Here is a 14749-nt window from a genome sequence, read left to right as displayed (position 1 = left end):
AGGTGCTAATTATTTGCCCAAAATAGTTAAAATGATTTTATTTTTATTTATTTTTTTTGCTACTGTGATTGTAATGTGTTATTTTTTTTTTTTTTCCCAGAGGATCTGGAGTGGTTTCATTCGACCCCCACAGGTACGCCTCCTAACACCCCTGGGCTATTTGCACCCCTAAAGGCATCCGGATCTCCTCAATCCCTTTCATCATCGTCATCATCGCCACCTCTATCGCCGGAACACTTCCTACCATCCCCACCTACACCTCCCCTGCCACCATCTCTATTGTTTGGGGCACTTCCCCCTCAGACATGTGCATATCAAACAACCCCCTCAACATATGCTACATTACAACAGGGAGGTGTTGCTGATTGTTCGGACACAGAGGCGCCTGATCAGACGGATGGGGTGGTGTCATCTTTGTTTATAGATAGCGTTAAAACAGCGTCTCTACATCTTCTTAACATTGTTCTTTACAAGTATTTGGAAGAGCTTTGTTCGGGCTGTCAGATCAATCATCCAAGCCAGAATCAGCATGCCTGTTTAGAGGGCTACCAGAACACTTCTACACTGTCCACTTTGAACAGCTTATGAAAAGACTCCTTACTGATAAATTCATTGGTGTAGTGCAACGTTTTCTGTCCTTGAAACATCTCACCGCTGATGAGGGTAGAATCAGGGGAGTATCCGAAACAGTTTTGTACGAGTTGAAAACGGCTGAAGATGTTACGACTAAAATCAGTGCTATGTCTGACTCTATGATAGGGGACGACGTTGTCAAAATAGCCGAAATTAGAGAGATTGGGGACTATTGGCGCGATTTATATGCAAGAAAAAAAAAACTAACAGTGTGAAAATATGGGGAATTGTTTAGGTGTAATGTATAACCATATCAGTGAGCGATATCACGTATCGCATTTATCTGGTATTTTAGATAATGCCATTGCTAATAATGTGAACGACGTTGAAAAATACCAATGTAAGAGTGCTGATGTAGATCGTACAGTTGTGAGTAGGTTAGAAAAACTGATGGTGATTGTAAGAAGACAACATAATACCCCTCCTTGGGAGGATCTGTTGCAGATGTTATTATCAATGTTAATGACACGTGAGAGTATAGTGGACACATTTTGTGACGTCATAGCCAACATTACACGCAATTTTAAGATGCTGAAAGTTTATCACCTACTTACTATGTATACAATGCTTGTAGATACAGTGAGTTTGTATGTGCAAGAAAAACAGTATACTGATGTCTTGCAGGATTTGCAAAAACTAAATATATTCATAATCAGTAAAAGCAATGTATCCGTATTAGCCAATATGCTATCTATGATAGAACGGGTTTCACTGTCTTCATAACTGTCCTATATATGACTGTGTGAGTGTGTTTTGTAAAAAATAAAAAAAAATTACATAACTCTAATGTGTTCACTTGTGTTTTAAATGAATCATGGAGAAGGTTATGCACAAAATATACTATGATCCGTCCCACCCAGGAGGGTTGGGAGGAGTGCAGCGGCTTCGTGATTCCGTCAAAGAATGTACTGGCTTGTCTCCAACTATCCCCACGGTTAAAAAGTTTCTGCTGAGGCAGGATGCGTATACACTGCACGCTCCTGCATTGAAACACTTCCCAAGAAACAGAGTGATTGTTAATGGTATCGACAAGCAATTCCAAGCTGATTTGGTCGATATGTCTGAATATTCATCGGAAAACGATAATGTGCACTATTTATTGACATGTATTGATGTGTTTTCTAAATATGCCTGGGTAATATGTCTTAAAAACAAATCGGGTCCTATTGTGACAAGTGCCTTTAAGGAAATATTGGAACAAGGACGCATACCCCAGAAGCTCCAACAGACGCTGGAAAAGAATTTTATAATAAGGTTTTTCAAAAATTGATGACACAGTATAAAATTCACCATTTTTCCACATCGAATGAAATAAAATCAAGTGTGGTTGAACGTTTCAATAGGACTTTCAAAACCAGAATGTGGAGATATTTAACGGCTGTTAACTCACGCCGTTATATTGAGGTAGTACAAGATATGGTTGCTGCTTACAACGCTGCATACCATAGGTCAATAAAAATGGCTCCGTCCTCCGTATGTAAAGACAATGAGAAAACTGTCTTTAACACTCTGTACAAACTGAAACCACATGGAACGGTGCTGTTTAAATTTCAGATGGGGGACACCGTTAGGATATCAAAGCACAGAGGCATTTTTCGTAAAGGTTACCAACAGGCCTTTACAGATGAGTTTTTTACAATATCAAAACGTATAGGTAGAACTCCTCCTGTTTATATACTGAAAGACAATAGCGGGGAGCCTGTGACAGGTACCTTTTACGAAGCAGAGTTACAGGCTGTAATTGTAGACAAAAAACAAAGTGTTTAAAATTGAGAAAGTGCTGGCTCGAAAGGAAATAGGCCGTAAAAAGCTTGTACTTGTGAAATGGCTAGGATGGCCTGAGAAATTCAATTCATGGATCTCTGAAAAAGACATAGTTGATGCAAGATAAAAGAGAGGGGTCAGTCTTGTAATATTAATCATTGTGGTTTGTTAGTGAAAGGTGTTGGAGCCATGAATAAGAACGGATTTTTGTCACGCTGCCTAGTAATGCCTCACAATTAGTTTATCCAAATAATAAGATTTGGCAATTCAGAACAAAACTGGCTAAACCGATCATATTACAAACACCGTATGAAGTTGGTCTTATTGAAATTCAATACCCCAGGATCTGGAATAGTTTCACCGAGAACGATGCCAAGATTGATTTCATCGACACGAAAACGAAAATGTACAACAAGACAAGGCTAACAGTTGGTTCTTATAATACAATCGCCAGCATTGTTAATGAATATAATATGAAATGTGCTGCTAACACAGCCCTAGCCCACATAACTATGAGCCACAACCCTATCACTAATAAGATTCTTTTCACGGGAGGAGACGGATGGAATATTGTGTTTAGGGGACGTCTGGCGAAATTCTTGGGTTCATACCAGACTCTGTGTTCGAATACACATTGGCCCCCATTTAAAATGTTCAGCTCCACACCCGGCCGACATCCATGGGGGTCGTTATAATATATTTATTTATAGTGACATTGTGGACTACCAGCTAGTCGGTGATAGTCATGTACCCCTGCTCCGTTGTATAAATATCTCTGATGAGAGCAAACGTATGCCCACTCTGAGTTACGACAGTCCTCACTACACATCGTTGTCACGCTCGACTATTACTGATATTCAGATAGAACTACGAGACGATCAGAACCAACACATCCCTTTCTCATACGGAAAAGTAATTGTCAAACTACATTTTAGACCTGTGAAACATCATTAAAATGATGAGGAAAGCGTACACAGCCGATGATGGAAGATATATGCACTATTACATGAATCAAGCTGGTGGAGAGTTGCCGGTTTCATAGGTGCCAGCACACAATATGGGCATGGATTAGGCGGGGATATTCAGAAATTTATTTCGAATGGCTGTTCCACTTTTAAAAAGGGGTTTAATATAGCCAAACCCCATCTGAAAACAGCAGCAAGTGGTTTTATTGGCGATGTTGTGACTAATGTCAGGAACGCCGTGGCATCCAGACAACAGGGCAATGGGCTCATGGTGTACAGACGCAAAGCATTAAAAAGAAGCCCGCCAGGATGTGGGCGTATCCGGACTGTGAACAAAAAGAAAGCATCTGTCAGTAGGCGCAGAGCTCCGAAACGACGCTCTCTGTCCCTGACAAAAGACATATTTTAATTTTACAGAATCAATCATGGCGTTTATTCATAATCAGTCCGAAGAGTGTGTGAAGACCGAATTGGACCTGTTTACAGTACCGTACACACAAACATCTATCGAAAAATCTACATTTGTAGAAATCCCACCAATGTCAGCTCTAACGGACGGAGGTCCTATTGAATTTTTCATTTCGGCTAGCGGGGAGGATTATCTCGACCTTAACGATTCATACTTGTATACACGTGTAAGGATTACAAACCCTGATGGCACATTGTTGGCTAACGCAGCCGATGTAGGTTTTATAAACTATCCTGGATGCAGTCTTTTTTTTCACAAGTAGATATAATGTTGGGTGATAGACTGATCACACAGTCTTCAAATACGTATCCTTATCGATCCGTTATAGAATGTCTTCTGAATTATGGAAAGGACACATTGGCTACGCAATTTAGCACAGGGCTATTTTGTAAGGACACAGCGGGCAAAATGGATGAGACCTCTATCACAGGCGATAATTTGGGGTTGACACAAAGGGGTGAATACACATCCGAAAGCCGTATTGTTGAATTAATAGCACCAGTACACGCAGATTTTTTTTTCAAGAAAAATTGTTGCTAAATGGTGTGGACATGTCTCTGAAATTCATACGTTCAAAAGATGACTTTGCACTAATGACCCCTGGAAATGTCCAATTCGCTGTGAAAATAATGTCTGCTAGTCTATTTGTCAAGAAAATATCAGTGGCACCAACTGTTAGACTAGCTCATAGTAGGGCCCTACAGCATACTAATGCAAAATATGCTATTGACAGAGTAGCTCTAAAAACCTTCTCAATACCTACAGGCACACGTGTTTGCAACCAAGAAAACCTATTCATAGGACAGATTCCTAAATTTGTAGTCATAGCTTTCGTAGATAATGAAGCATACACTGGGTCGTATGCCCATAACCCCTTTAATTTTGGAAACTATAATACAGAATTTATTAGCCTTTATGCCGATGGACAGCCTCACCCAGCCCGTCCTTTTCAGCCCCTTTTTCAAAGAGGGCAATATGTACGGAATATTATCAACTGGTTGAATCAACAGGACGCCATTTAAAAGACAGGTCACTAGCCATAACACGAGAGGATTTTGGGGCTGGTTATACTCTATTTTGTTTTAATTTGGAACCTGACGGTGGGGGCTCAGGAAATGTTTCACTGATTAAGAACGGTAACGTTCGCTTGGAAGTTCGGTTCAGAAATCCACTTCCTAGGACTGTGACCCTTATCTGCTATTCAGTTTTTGACTCTGTAATCGAAATATCTAACAGACGGCAAGTCCTATTGGACCACTACTAAAGATGAATACAATAGAACTCACCAGCGTCCTTAGAAAAAGAATGAATAGAGACACAAATTTCTTAGGAGTAATACCATGCGATCATCTCCCAAAAACAGTTGTTTGTAAATTACCCGCCATGCTCGTTGTAAATACACAGCCCAGTAATATGCCGGGTGAACACTGGCTAGGTATTTACATTACAGAGAACAAGCATGGTTTGTTCTTTGATAGCTTTGGACATCCACCTACCTTTTTTTTTCCGCAGGAAATTGGCAATTTCCTCTTAAAGAACTGTGTGGAGATGTACCATTCAGCAATCCAAGTGCAAAATAATTATTCTACAACATGTGGCCAGCACTGCGTCTTCTTTTTATGTCATATTCAGAAAAAGATTCCTTATACAAAAGTATTGAGCATGTATGGCACTAATCTTGTATGCAACGATACAATGGTCAGCCATTTTGTTAGCAGTATACACCCGTTGTGTGTCACGATCAGAAATTTAAATGTGTACAATGTTCATGTTCCACCTATAGGTAGAAATTGTGTAATGATGTTTCTTTTCAAAAAATAAAGAATGTGGAATATACTATTCTTATAATGCCTTAATTTTTTTTTTTTTTTTTTTTTTTTTTTAAAACAAATTATACAGAAAAAAAAAATGCATTCAACAGATAAAATTAATGTAAAACATTCATTTAATGTCACCTGTTTACATACAACACAGCATTTTCACGTAGTCGAATAAAGCCAAACACATGAATAGAAAATTTATGTAAAACACATTCATTTTATGTCACATGTTTACATACAACACTGACTTTTCATATAGTTGAATAAAGAAAACACACCTCAAATAGAAAACACACCCTCAATAGAATAAAAACAAAAACAAAATGAATGAAAACACATCAAATAGAAAACACCCCTCTCAATAGAATAAAAACAAAATAAAAATAGGTTTTTAAAAAAATAAAGTAAAATATAAAGTAGTGTAATAATAGAAATAGGTTTTTAAAAAAAAAAAAAAATATAAAGTAGTGTAATAATAGAAATAGGTTTTTAAAAAAGTAAAATATAAAGTAGTGTAATAATAGAAATAGGTTTTTAAAAACAAAAGTAAAATATAAAGTAGTGTAATAATAGAAATAGGTTTTTAAAAAAAAAAAAAAAAAAGTAGTTAATAATAGAAATAGGTTTTTAAAAAAGTAAAATATAAAAGTAGTGTAATAATAGAAATAGGTTTTTAAAAAAAAAAATAAAATATAAAGTAGTGTAATAATAGAAATAGGTTTTTTAAAAAAAAAAAAAAAAAGTAAAATATAAAGTAGTGTAATAATAGAAATAGGTTTTTAAAAAAAGTAAAATAGAAAATAATAAAAATATGTTTAAAAGTAAAAAAAAAAATAAAAAGTAGTGTAATAGAAAATATAAAAGATTAAAAAAACTAGACCAGCGAGTCTTAGCAATGGGTGGTGTAATACTAAATGTTCTAGGAGTACTAGTTGCTCGTAAAGCAGATGGTGTACCATGTGTAAATACAGGGGCCATTCTTATTGCTCTAGGAGTGCGAGGGGTTCGTGGAACAATCATAGGCGTTTGTGTATTAGTTTCAGATGATGCAACAGTTTTAAAAGCCTCAATAGAACAGCGTACCCTCGTGTTTGGGATTACGGAGAGTGGCACATTTAAGCTAGCTAACGTTTTTAAAAATATGTTCCACCCTTTTGGTCTAGAGTGTTCTGGAACATTATTATGGGTTGTGACACTTTTCAGCAGATCATACAGATGACTTCCAGGCACATTCTTATTTTCAACAACTATTTCCCCTTGATTTGTCCAAGATAACTGGTCATTGTGTCGGGATAATGAAGCCAATATGTATTCTGCATTTCTTTTATTTCTTATAGGCATATGTTTCAACACTTCTGTCTTTAACATATTTTCTTCTTCATCTTTTGAATCATCCTTTGAATCAACTTCAGGTATTGATAATGTAATCACACTTTTCTCGCGTTCACCCTGTTTTATCATGACTAAGTACCGCTGTAGAATACTGGAATATCTTTTAGCTTTTTCATATACATCAATGTCAGGCTGTTTCAATATATCACTCATGGCTCGGTCCAATTCACTTTGTACAGACTGTCGCAGAGATACATTTGAGGAGTCCGTTGTTTGAGGAGGTTGTAATGCCACTAATTGATTTTGTGGAACCAAAAACATTTTCTGCGTGTGTTCCATCTCAATTCCTGTTGATAAGACTTGCTATGAATGGGATAGCGGCACCCAGGAGAGGGAGTAGAAACCCACCTGTTTGATTGATTGTCTTTTTTTTTTTTTTTTAATGTTTAACTTTTTATCAGCTATTAGTCTAATAACTTTCTTCTTCTTCTTTAACAGTTTGTACTGATTATTAGACAGTGGTATGTGGCCTCTTAGGACGTTCAAAGCTATTTCACAAAGCGCATTGATAAAGTCTGGACTAGCGTTGCTCACAATGACACCTCTCGCTCTGGGTGACGCCTTATGTAGCATGTCTAACAATGTAAAATTCCTCTCCATTCGGCTTGACATTATTACACCTTTTTTCTAGGAACATATACAACCTGCTGTGGGGATATCAGAGCTGTTCTGAGTCTTAAAATATCGGGGGTTGTGGATTTATAATCTATCAATAGATAGCCAAAGGTGTAACTAGTGGCGTCTTTAAAAGCCTCTAAAAAATATTTAGAATTTCCGGGGAACATTTGCCGTGCCAGCAAGCTTATTTGATGTTGATCTCTAGCATTTTTGAAAATAATCATATAGTTGGTGTTCAAACTGATTGTACGACTAGCTTTACCTTGAATAAACAGATTCTGCACTAAATATATACAACTAAGACGTCGGTGATGGACATACTGTGTGAAAACTTTTGAACTTCCAAATTATCACAGGCTTGATTCATTAAATCGTCTATAATGAGCAAATTATTCTTAGTAGTAGGCAAGAGTGCCTCGTCGCAGAAACGATTCCGGGAGACCTTGTACAAAATTTATATTCACCGTTTTAAGCAATTGATTGTATATTGGTTGCCAGCATGAATAGATGTATACTATGTTATCAATTTTTTGTGAAATAACAGAGGACATGTTTTCAATAATGTCTTTGACAAAATATGTTTTTCCACAATTCGAAGGACCACTGATAACGAGGCTAAAAGGGTGTTGAAGCCTACCATCAAATCCTGAAACATCCCTAGTAGCCATAAGGGACGGTTGTATAGTCTTGGAGCACACGTCGTTTGTTGTAAACAACCTGTACTTTCCTTGTCAAGGTGTCGTTTTGAGATGGAACTGTTTTTTGTCGCGCTTTATTGTGAATGCTGTTGTGGTCAGACGGCTAGGATGCTGCTGGTTGGTCACAAAGGATTGAACAAGACCAATTAACGATTCATGTGTAACCACTTTGGCATTTGAGGCATTAAGGGTCACACCCTTGCATTTAACTTGTGTATTTCCTTGAGCAGTCCTATAAGCATAGCATTTAGGACCCCCGGAAACAAACTCCGTTATATAATCTTCGTTAGGAGCCCCACAGACTTGAGCGCTATTTAGTTCATCCGTTAAATCGCCAAGATAAGGCCCTAGAGGGGGATCCACTCGCCGTCTCTGCTTGTGAACAAAATGCTGTCAGTATCCACATATAAAATACGTTCCTGCAGTTTATCCAACAAATCATATAGCTCCATGCGAGCGTGGGCGGTGGTCATGGCTCCTATAAAAACATTCACATCTTTTACTCTGGATGCTTCACCATCTGTGTATCTCCACTGGACAATCGCTACTTCTGGTGAGATGAATGAGAACTGGCGAACATCAAAAGTGTCGCTGAACATGAGCTGTGTGAAGCGGGATGGTTCCGTTATGAGCTCAGCAGTAGTCATATTATTTCGCATGGCGAATTTTCCCCAAAGACTATTCAGAAGCAGTTTATTTGTATGCCTGACAGCTTTGTTAAAACATATCTTGGCGGATCAAGACGAATGCCTTCATGTGCATAATAGTCATCTATGTACTTTTGTTTTTCGTCTTCCGTCTTGATATGTCCAGGGTATCCTGAAGCTTCCTGCTTACGTTTAAGAAATGTTTTAACATAGGCATTAAAAAGCTGATCAGTTTTTTTCTGGGAAATGCCAAACTTCAGCAATGGAAACAATCTTGTACCCTTTCTCTACGGCTTTCTGTAATTCAAACGTCACCCAAACGCCAGACAACCACCGTTCTTGATCGTTATGTGTGCAAGGTGTTGTTTGATTCATCTGAACAGCACACGCTGCACATAGGGGAACATCAGTTTACCGTTACAGTGGTAGGGCAACACAGGGTGATACAGGCCTCTGGGGGTGCTACTGTACATTTCACAATGCCAAAGTATGCGTTTATGTCATCAAAATCCTTGTGTATTATTTGGGGTGTCCTATTGGATAATCTCTTTTGGACTGAACAGTTGGGTACAAACTTGTGAAATCATAGTATCTGATCTTTTCATCATTTTCTACCTTGTGGTACAGCTTCATTGCATTTGTGCGGCCTCCAAAGAGGGATTCTCGTGGATTGAGACGCCCTGGTTTTCATATGTTAACATGAACTCCTTAACGTCAGGGTTAGTGTCCACAGCCTGTCTCCAATCACATTCCCACATCACCACAACTTTCAGCTGATGCTTATTTTTTAGAACAGCCACTCTGTTATGGAACTCCGAGCAGCTCACCCTGTGTTTTTTTTTTTTTGTTTTTGCGAGAGGATTGACTTCACCTGGCGCATAGCACTTATCACAGCCGTGAAAGAAGCAGCCATTAAATTCATAACACGTGTGTGTGTCTTCACAATAGCCATCTACAAAGAACTGACCGAATGACTTTTCACCTCTGTTCAGAGCATGTTGTATGTCAAGGCCCTCTCTGTCTGCAACATACTCAAGCCACTGTATTGAAACATCAGAACATGTCTTGTTTTGCCTAATGTAGGCGCCTTCGTATGTCAGAGCAACAGTGTCTTTGGGAAGGAACAGCGTTTTAAATACACCCATACACGAGGAAGCCAATGTAGCGTATGCAAACGGGTCTAGGCCTGTGCACTCGTGGAAGGCCTCTCTGTATATTTTGCATGCTTTAATCAAAACCGTTACATCGTTAACACAATAGCTGTGCATCTCTTTTCGAAAGTCAAAAGGGGTGTCGCGGACCGTATCGTACCACTCCATGAACGTTTTCTTAGAGGTGTCACTCATAGCATCATAACCATATAGAGCTGGTGCAGGATACGGTCCAATATAATTCTCATTCTCTCGCTTGTTAAATTCATGGGGGAAGAATCCTTTGAGAAGATCAGAGAACCCCATTGCTGCCGGAGTTTTAGACAGAGCCATAGGGATAAAACTGAACGAATCGATCCAACGCTGATTGAAAGTAGAATCGATCATCAGAAGCACCCTTGAACCGCGCATAGTAATAGTTGGACAAAGTTTCTGACTCACCAGATACTCTAAAACTATATAACTGTCAAAACCTGAAGCATTGTGTGCTATAAAAGTATAGCCTTTGTATTTCTCCTGTCTGTAGTTCTGAATGAATGATGCGACGCAATTTGTTGTTTCGTAGCAGTTTTTTTGCCCGTCCATATCCATAATGCATACAAAATTAGCTTCATGACGACCACATTGATAACGTGTTTCGAAATCGTAAAAGAGATACTTATCACTACTTTCTTTGCGTTCTACGGGTTGTATATAGCAAGAGTGCTTAGTAGCACCTAAAGGCTCTCTACAATGTAGGCATTTAGGTTTTTACAGCTGTGTGGATTTTTTTCGACACACGATATGTTGCGTGACAGGACTACGCAATATTTGTATGTATTGCACGGTATAAGCCCGTGTTTCCCATCGGGTTTTTATGGTTTTCAAAACACTGTTGCGATTTGCATATCGTCTACAGTCTCTGCATTTAATGGTCTTGTCAGGTATACAAGCAGTGTAACACACATTACAATCCCAACTACAATGATGTCCCAGAGGGTTCTGGTAGGTCTTGTAACACCCCTCGCAAACGTAAGACGCCCCAAAAAAAAAGTTTTTTATTTACGATGAGATAATAATGCTCGTCATGCAAATACAACCACGCTGTTTTCACATCGGGTTTGTCGTGCGTTTTGAAGATTGTGGGTTTTTTACATCCAGCTACATGATGGAATATCACAATTTTCATTTTCAAATGTTTCTGAAATCTGTCAACATCAGAGAACGAAACTTTATGTGTGTAGTCAAAACCCAAATCACTATGCAGCTGCTTGGCATAATTCATCTTCTCATCATGCGACAATCTGCTGTTTACATAATGTGCCAGGCAGAGAGAAAAGCAGAGATTGTCGTTACCAGCGTTATTCTTGGGATTATACAAAGCATTACCTTTTTCTGACAATATTTGATCGTAACCAATGCTTCCTAGTTTTCGACGTCCCCCACCATTCCCTCCCGACATATTGCGCGCTATTGTCACAATTAATTCTAAAGAGTCTTCGGTCAGTGAATTATCGTTACTCAAAAAACTCTGCACTCTGAAGTAATGTTAACTGCTCAGGACCTCCTAGTGCCCCACCTTTTTCAAACCGATTGTTAGTAATATAATTAGGTACTGTTTGCTTATCAAGGAATGGAACGTTAACCTCTAATACATTTACAGGAGTGGTTATGGCGGTATTAGCACTGTTACACTTTTTATCTGCCACAGTTATAACAGAGGTGTGTGGTATACAGCTGACATAATCGGTGCCTTCCTCGGTGCTATAGATACAGTTAAAGAGGTATTCACCTACATTATATTCAGGGTCCTCCTGCAAAGCAGCCTGACACAGTTGGTGGGGTGTAAGCTGTGTTGCTGTTGGTCCAGTGTCTTCAGACTCTTCTCCCGTAGCTCCCCGATTTGTCTGACGTGATGTAGGGACGGGTGCTGTTAGCTCTGTGTCTTCAGACCCTTCGCCTGTAGCTTCACGATTTGTTTGGCGTGATGTAGGGGCTGTCGCTGTTAGTCCGGTGTCTTGGGATACTTCGCCTACTTCTATGGCATGGATTGTCTAGAGGTATAACAAAATATTTTTGGTTAAATAAAGACACACACAAGCACACACACACACACACACAAGCACACACAAGCACACACACACACACAAGCACACACACACCTCATCAGATGTCTTTTGTTCCCTCTCAATGGTGACACTTGGTGGCTGGTAGGGCGTTGGTGTACTAGGCGGCGACCAATGCAAGGACTCTTCAGGTGCCTTTTGTAAAGGGGGAATCCTTTTGTTCCCTCTCAATGGAGACACTTGGTGGCTGGTAGGGCGTTGGTGTACTAGATTTACGACCGATGCAAGGACTCAAGTCTTTGCGTGCCGTTAGCTGCTAAAACAAAGGAAAAAGCCTTTTTAACAATATATACATTTTATTTAAAAATCTTTTATAACACAATGTAAATATATTCTGCTAGCTACAAATGCGTTTCTCACCTCTGCAGTGGTGTTAGGAACACCCGATACAGTGTCTGGGTAAGGCGTGTCTGGAACAAAGGAAGGGCTTCTTCTTTTGGGCGGGAGACCGGTCGTGTATGGCTTCACAGGCTGGAATTAGCATTAGATTAGATTTTTTTTTTTTTTTTTTTTTAAATACAACACGCTATTTTACTGCTTTCCTTTTAAACTCACCTCAATAGATCTCTTCCTAGATCTCTTCTTAGGCTTGTGTGGACATACGTATCTGCTCCATGGGGGTGACTGTGTGAAATCGTCCTCAGGCGTCAAATACAATGTAACTAAGTCTTCCGTCGCCTTTAGTTGCTAAAACAAAGGAAAAAAGCCTTTTTAAAAATATATACATTTTATTTAAAAAGCTTTTACAACACTATGTAAATATATTCTGTTAGCTACAAAAGGTTTCTCACCTCAGCTGCTGTGTTACTATCATAAGATACAGTGGTCGGGTAAGACGAGACCGGAACAAAGGAAGGGCTGCTACTTTTGGGCGGGAGACCGGTCGTGTATGGCTTCACAGGCTGGAATTAGCATTAGATTAGAAAAAAAATCTTTTTTTTTTTTTTTTTAAATACAACACGCTATTTTACTGCTTTCCTTTTAAACTCACCTCAATAAATTGCTTCTTAGGCTTACGATGGCGAACGTTAGGCGTAGCAGCTTTCACAGAGAGGGGCATCGAAGCACATGGTCTTTCAACAGGATTGATTTCAGCCACATGGGAGAGCGGTAGCCCTCGCCCTTGCGGATCCTTTGTTCAGGGGCTGATTGTCTAGACAAAGAAAATATATATATATATATATATATATATATATATATATATATATATATATATATATATATATATATATATATATTAGATGGCTACAAACACAGTGATAAATTAAACAGTAATAAATATTACATACTGAAAGAGATAAATAAAACCGTAAATACCAGTTTGCTGTGTTCTTATTCCTTATTAGAGTGGCCTTTGGTTTAATGTTCTGGCGTGTTGGGGTCTGTAGGAATGGGCTACACGGAGCTTTTTTAAAAAAACAAAAACAAAATGAATGAAAACACAGTACTAAATCAATTAATGCTGTAGTGTATAATATATTTATAAGTTTTTTACCTTGTGGTTTAATAGTTTCGTCAACTAACACAGCCACGTTATCCCAGCTCTTTGCACGATCACCTAATGATGCAAACTACATTATAACACACACAAAAAAAAAAACGTTTTTAAGTCACAAATGTCTGAATGAATTAAATACCTTACAATAAGCTTCTTTTTTTTTTTTTTTTTTTTAAATATACTCACCAAATGCAGCCATTGCTGTAGAACCGAATCCTCTTTCTTCAGAGGACTTTGTTGAGAAAACGAGGGAAAGTTTTAGCTAGCCAATGGCTACAAAATGCAGGTAAAAAGTGAGCAGACCCGTCTTGAAACAAGGGTTTTTTAAACACCACAAACCAAACCCCTTTATGACGATTTAACACTCACAACAAAAGACCCCACATTTACAAGCTAGCTACTGGTCTAACACAACTTTTTTTTTTTTTTAACACTAGCGTCATGTGGTACAACCCACCAGCATTACGAACACACGATCAAAGTTTTAGCTAATTCATGAATGACTGAATGAATTAAATAGCTTTGAACATTCTTAAACACAAGCTTTACTTACCACTTGTAGGTAGCGATGAAAAAAGAATTAAAAGTGAAACTCCAGAGGGCTTTTGATGTGGAAAAAACGTGGAAACAAGCTAGTTACCAGACTAGCTAAAAAAAAAACATCTAAAAAAGAGCTAAATAGCAGTAAACAAAAAAAAAAAGGCTAAAGAGGGCACTGTTGAGAAACGATCCCTAGTTGTTTTTCACCAAAACATAAGACAAACGCCAGATGGCCTTTTGTTGCGGAAAAAACGCAACGTGGTAAAAAGGGTACTACATGTACTATGAAATCTGTGAGAATACGCCTCCCGCTCAAGTGCACCCCAGACCCCTGTAGTGGTGAAGCCGCCCACACTACATACGTCACCACGTTCGCGAAATGCTCCCATATTCGACCACTAGATGGCTATCGCGGGTGTTCCGACATTCGACCGCTGCGTCATCACATC

At 38.7% G+C, this 14749-nt stretch overlaps 1 long non-coding RNA gene across 1 annotated transcript; it reads right to left on the bottom strand.

The window, feature by feature from the left end:
- Positions 1-13579: 13579 nt before the first annotated feature.
- LOC114549816 (uncharacterized) lies at positions 13580-14029 on the bottom strand. The gene is made up of 3 exons (XR_003691583.1): positions 13947-14029; positions 13758-13833; positions 13580-13667 (listed from the first exon to the last, which is right to left on the bottom strand). It is a non-coding gene; the product is annotated as an uncharacterized LOC114549816 (long non-coding RNA).
- Between the last annotated feature and the right edge of the window lie 720 nt (positions 14030-14749).

This window comes from Perca flavescens, chromosome 23, assembly GCF_004354835.1.
Source record: "Perca flavescens isolate YP-PL-M2 chromosome 23, PFLA_1.0, whole genome shotgun sequence".
Classification (NCBI taxonomy): Eukaryota; Metazoa; Chordata; class Actinopteri; order Perciformes; family Percidae; genus Perca; species Perca flavescens.
This window is presented reverse-complemented; position numbering and strand designations above follow the sequence as displayed.